Here is a 6,548-nt window from a genome sequence, read left to right on the forward strand (position 1 = left end):
GCTACTTTGCTGCTTCATCCTTTCCTCTTCGGGGAAAACCAACGCAGTGCTAAAAGAGGTAGCATAGGTTAGTCCCAAAAAAAATATAAAAGTGTATAAATAAGCCCATTAACATCCAAAACAGATAATATAATAGCATGGAACAAACAAAAATTATAGATACGTTGGAGACGTATCAACAGTCTACGAGGGTACGTAGACAACACTCTTCTCCTCTCGTTGCTATGCATCACCTAGATAGATCTTGCGTGTGCGTAGGAAATTTTTGAAATTAATGTGTTCCCCAACAAGCATGCCAAGTTTCAGGAATTTCTTACGAGTTTTGGATTTACTAGAATTTAAACACCATTAGCAATTCTAAACATCATGTCACTCAAGCGATCAATCATGTAGGCATTATGTTTCAATTGTTTCATAACATATGCATTAATTTTTTTGCTTAACAATGTAATTATCAAATTCATTCAAGCATTGACTAGCATATTTATTATAAGGGATATCACCTTCATCAAATCTTATAAGATAATTTACCTCTGCTACTTGTGTCGGGGTGTCAAGTCTATGTATTTCTTCAATAGGTGGTAGATTCTTAACATCTTCAGCTTTAACACCCTTTTCTTTCATAGATTTCTTTGCCTCTTGCATATCTTCAGGACTGCGAAATAGAATGCCCCTTCTTCTTCGGAGTTGGTTTAGGCGGTGGTTCAGGAAGTGTCCAATCATTATCATTACTCAATATATTATTCAATAGTTCTTCAGCTTTTTCAATAGTTAGTTACTGAAAACACAACCAGCACAACTATCTAGGTAGTCCCTAGAAGCATCGGTTAGTCCATTATAAAAAATATCAAGTATTTCATTTTTCTTCAGAGGATGATCAGGCAAAACATTAAGTAACTGGAGAAGCCTCCCCAAGCTTGTGGGAGATTCTCTTCTTCAATTTTCACAAAGTTAAATATTTCCTATAAGGCAGCTTGTTTCTTATGGGCGAGAAAATATTTTTCAGAGAAGTAATGTATCATATCCTGGGGACTACGCACACAACCAGGAGCAAGAGTATTAAACCATATCTTAGCATCACCCTTTAACGAGAAAGGAAACAACTTAAGAATATAATAGTAGCGAATTTTTTCCTCATGAGCGGATAGGGTGGCTATATCATTCAACTTAGTAAGATGTGCCACAACGGTTTCATATTCATAACCATGGAAAGAATCAGATTCAACCAAAATAATTAACTCAGGATCTACGAATAATTCATAATCCTTGTCAGTAACAAAGATAGGTGAAGTAGTAAACTTAGGATCATATTTCATTCTAGCACTCAAAGATTTTTCTTTAAGCTTACATAGTAGTTTCTTAAGATCATCTCTATCATTACAAGCAAGAAATTCCCTAGCTATCTCTTCATCCATAACATAACCCTCAGGTATCTTAGGCATTTCATATCTAGGATAGCTAGACCCAATAGGTGACTCATAATTTTCAGTTTCAATAATTTCATCAGTTTTAGTAATTTCATCAGTTTCAGCATTCTCAAATTCTTTAGCTTTAGCAAGTTGTTCATCAAGAAATTCATCTAGTGGCACAGTTTCATCAAGCAAAGTACTAGCATCATTCATAGCAGAAGTAGCATCATCAATTACTTGCGAAATACCATAATTAATAGCAGGTGGTGGTGTTGCAAGCTTACTCAAAACAAAAGGTGAATCAAGTGCAGAGCTAGATAACAATTCCTTACCTCCCCTCATTCTAGAGGGAACAATCTTGGTTCTATCATCCTTAAGATTCTTCATAGTGATCAATAGATATAAATCCCAAGTGACTTAGCAAATAGAGCTATGCTCCCTGGCAACGGCGCCAGAAAAAGGTCTTGATAACCGACAAATATAGGGGATCGCAACAGTTTTTGGTGGTAGAGTATTCAACCCAAATTTATTGATTCAACACAAGGAAAGACAAAGAATATTTGCAAGTATTAGCAGTTGAATTGTCAATTCAACCACACATGGAGAACTAAATATCTGCAGTAGAGTGATCAGTAGCACAGTAATATGGTAGTTTGATAGCGATAACAATAATAGTAGCAGTAATGGTAACAGTAGCAGCAATAGTTTTGTTTCAACTGTGATAGTAGCAGCAATAATAATAATTTAGCAAAGAACTAGCTCCAATTCATCGTGTAACCTAGGCATTGGATCGGTGATGGATAATTATGTTGGATAACATTCATCATGTAACGGTTATAACCTAGGGCGACACAGAACTAGCTCCAATTCATCAATGTAATGTAGGCATGTATTTCGTATATAGTCATATGTGCTTGCGATAAGAACTTGCATGACATCTTTTGCCGTACCCTCCCGTGGCAGCGGGGTCCATAAGGAAACTAAGGGATATTAATGCCTCCTTTTAATAGAGAACCGGAACAAAGGATTAACACATAGTGGATACATGAACTCCTCAAACTACGGTAATCACCGGAAAGAATCCCAACTATTGTCACCTTGGGGTATGCGGATCATAACACGTAATAGGTGCGTATAACTTGCAAGATAGGATCAAGAACACAAATATATTCATGAAAACATAAAGGGTTCATATCTGAAGTCATGGGACTCGGGCCCTAATGATAAGCATTAAGCATAACAAAGTCATAGCAACATCAATCTCAGAACATAGTGGATACTAGGGATCAAGCCCTAACAAAACCAACTCGATTACACGATAAATCTCATCCAACCCATCACCGTCCAACAAGCCTACGAAGGAATTACTCACTCCCGGCGGTGAGCATCATGAAATTGGTGGCAAGGAAGAGTTGGTGATGATGATGACGACGAATTCCCCTCTCCGGAGCCCCAAATGGACTCCAGATCTAGCCTCCCGATGAAGAACAGGAGGTGGCAGTGGCTCCATATTGTAAAACCCGATGAAACTTCCTCTCTTATTTTTTTCTCGGGAATTATGAATTTATAGTGCCGAGATTAGGGTCAGCGGAGCCTCGTGGGCCCCACAAGCCACTAGGTGCACCCAGGGGAGTGTGCGCACCCTGGTGCCTCATGGGCAGCAGGTGGCCCCCCTCTAGTGGGTTTTTGTTCCAGTACTTTTTACTTATTCCATAAAAAGATCTCCAAAAAAATTTGTCCAATTCCGAGAACTTTTATTTCTGCACAAAAAATAACACCATGGTAGTTCTGCTGAAAACAATGTTAGTCTGGGTTAGTTTCATTCAAATCATGCAAATTAGAGTCCAAAGCAAGAGCAAAAGTGTGTGGAAAAGTAGATACAAAGGAGACGTATCACTGTTTTTTGTGTGCATGTTTTTGGTTTTCCATAAAATCCATACCTACATAAGTCCAAACACGATGACACTTTTGATGATTCTTTCTGGATAATAAGAGACCCTAGAAGCTTCGGGGAGGACGAGAAGACGCACGAGGGACCCACAAGGCAGGGGCGTGCCCTATCCTGGCTTGTTGGCCCCTCGTGGCCCTATTTGCCCTAATTCTTGGCCTATAATTTCCCGAATATTCAGATACCCTCAAAGCAAAACCCGAAAGAATTTTATCGCTGTTGCAAGCCTTTGTTTCGAAGCAATCCCATTTGGAGTTGTTCCAGTACGTTGCTAGAGGAGGGAATCATTGGGGAGGCCATCTTCATCAACCTTGCTGCCTCCACGATGATGTGTGAATAGTTCCCTTAGGACCTACAGGTCCATAGTTCTAGCTAGATCTCTCTCTCTCTCTCTCTCGCTTCAATATAATAATCTTCTTTAAAATCAACCGATGCAATTTTTTGCGGTGTGTTTGTTGGATCTGATGAATTGTGGGTTTATGATCAGATTATTCCTTGATCTACTTTGGATCTCTTGAAGTTTCCCCCTTGTGTAATTTTATAACTATGTATGCTTTTCAATCTATGAGTCCTCTTTGGCCAATTGGATGAGTAGGTCTTCAGAGGGAGTGGTACATAGTAGTGGGTTCAACCTTGTCGTGATCTTGCCCTGTGAAAGGAAGGATGAAGGCACATATTTTGTTGTTTACACTAAGGGTAAAATGATGGGTGTTGTTCATATTGATTGATCTTTTTCTGTCTACATTATGTCATCTTTCTTATTGCGTTAATCTATCTATCATGAACTTGATACTTTGATATGCATGCTGGATAGCGGTTTTGGGTGGAGTAATAGTAGTAGATGCAGTTGGATTAACGGTCTACTTGTCATGGACGTAATGCCTATGTGAGATTATGCCATGAATGATCAGAACTATTACTATGCGCAATTCTATCAATTGCCCAACAATAATTTGTTTACCACACCATTTTCTATGCTTTCGAGAGAGCTACCACTAGTGAACTACGGCCCCCGAGTCTATTCTCCGACAATAGAAAAGCCTTTATTGATCTCTATTTTCTCTTTTACCTTTTGTTACTTTGCTAACCACTATCTACTTTTAATCTTGTAACTGGAAAGAACAAGGGGAATGAAAACCCTCTTGCCTTTGCTGGGTGTAAGCAATTGTTGTGTTTGTGTGCAGGTACTGCTAATGTTGTTAGTGTGGTGCCTCCTACTGGTTCGATAAACCTTGGTTCTTAATTGAGAGAAATACTTTCTGCAGTTGTGCTACATCACCTTTCCTCTTCGGGGCATCCAACAACTCCTATGGGAGAAGCAACCGTCGGTTCAGGGACGCCACGTGGTCACAGATGGGCCCAGGGGCAACACATGGTCGTACTGTTAGAGCCAGATCGGGTTGTCATCATGCGTCGAGCACAGGAAAACTTCACGACTAAGGAACGACCACGATGGAATATTTCTGACGAACAGTCCAGACACTTGCTAGAGGCCGAGGTGATCCTAAAACTTTTTGGGAAAAATTCGACAGCCGAAGATTAGATACAGGAGACGAATTCGATGAACTAGTTTTCAAGACTAGCAACAAAGATCTCCTCGGAAGAGCCAAAGCGCGCCCAGACTTGAAGAGCGATTCAGGGGCTACTAATGGTGTCTCGGCTAGGGGGTGTCTCACCACGTCGTCTCTCGGCCTGGCGGGACTGGCCGAGGACCCCCATGCCAGTTCAGGAGTGGGGCACATCAGCCGACCCATGGCATATCGATGGAAGGCTCCTGAAGGCTTTTCATGTACTACAAGAAGTAGATTCCTCAGAGACGTTGTTTCCTTATACGTGACCGACTAAGATATTTTAACCCTGGACCCCCTGGTGTCTATATAAACCGAGGGGTAGGGCTCGTAGAAAGACAACAATCTTAGGGTAGATCATATGTACTTTGTACTCCAACCCAAAGAATAAACACAAGCAAGACGTAGGGTATTATCTCCTCGGAGTGCTAGAACTTGGGTTGAACCTCGTGTCCTTGGTACCATCGCATCTAGACGCTTAGTTCAGGACCCCCTACCCGAGATATGTTGAATTTAGCTCTGTCATGTGGCGATGGCGGGGCAAAGACGCTTATCCTTCTTGAAGGTGCTATTGCAGAATAAGTTGACTTAGTCACAGGTGTTTATTTCATGGTTATGTGCATCACAATGTTACACAGGCCACGGGTTTAACCTTCTTTTTTTAAAATAATCTTCTACTCCCATAAAAAGTAACAAAGCCTCTATCACTTTAGATAATGATCATGTTTGGCCGCTAGAGCCTAATAATGACACTATGATTGTATCTTGGACTATTTTCTTTATAGTAAAGAGTCACCATTTCCCATCAAAAGGAAAAAAGATAATCTCCCTCTATGAGTGAATAACCAATTAGGGCAACTCCATTGCCGAGCATCAAAACACCTTTAAATGCCTGGACCATGTGGTCCGAACACTTTTTGCCATCCAATATCGTGCATAAAATATCTGCGAACCGGTCCAAACTTTTGAAATCCCACAAATTGGAAGCAAAGCTGGGAGTGGTCTGTGGGTGTTCGGACCTCCGCCACGTAGGCGTACAACAACTAGGACCCACACAAAACCCACCTCTCTCGTCCCACTCCACCCCCCACTCCGCTCTCGGTCTCGGCACCGCATTGATGCCGACCCAGAACATACATGATTGGTCACTGCCGCATGGCGACCAAACAATACAACATTTGCAACAAGGCAGCGGCCAAGAAACTTGCTCCAGCCTGGTCTCCGCGTTGCATTAATGCCGGCTCAGAGCGGACATGATTGGATCGTACGGTTTCCTACCGCATTCATACATGATGAACATCCGTCCGTCTGCCCGACATTCACGCTGACGCGACAAACGAGAAGCCAATTCTAGTGGAACACGTTCAAGGCGTCGCTCCGCCAGTCTAGGCGTTCGCTACTATTTAAAGCCCATCGGCCACGGCACAAACCCTACCACCTCCAAGAGCTATCTTCCTCTGCCCGAGACGTCGACGCACCACCCATTCCCTCTTCTAACATTGCGAGCAATGGCTGAGACTCACTATGCGTGGTGGAAGACCTTGTCACCACGAAGTCATGGCCGAGGTGCACAATAGGGAAGCCCGACGCTCGGACCTAGGCATCATGGATGAGCAATAGGTG

Source organism: Triticum urartu, chromosome 2A (assembly GCF_056163025.1).
Source record: "Triticum urartu cultivar PI428250 chromosome 2A, HENAU_Tu73, whole genome shotgun sequence".
In the NCBI taxonomy this organism is placed as follows: Eukaryota; Viridiplantae; Streptophyta; class Magnoliopsida; order Poales; family Poaceae; genus Triticum; species Triticum urartu.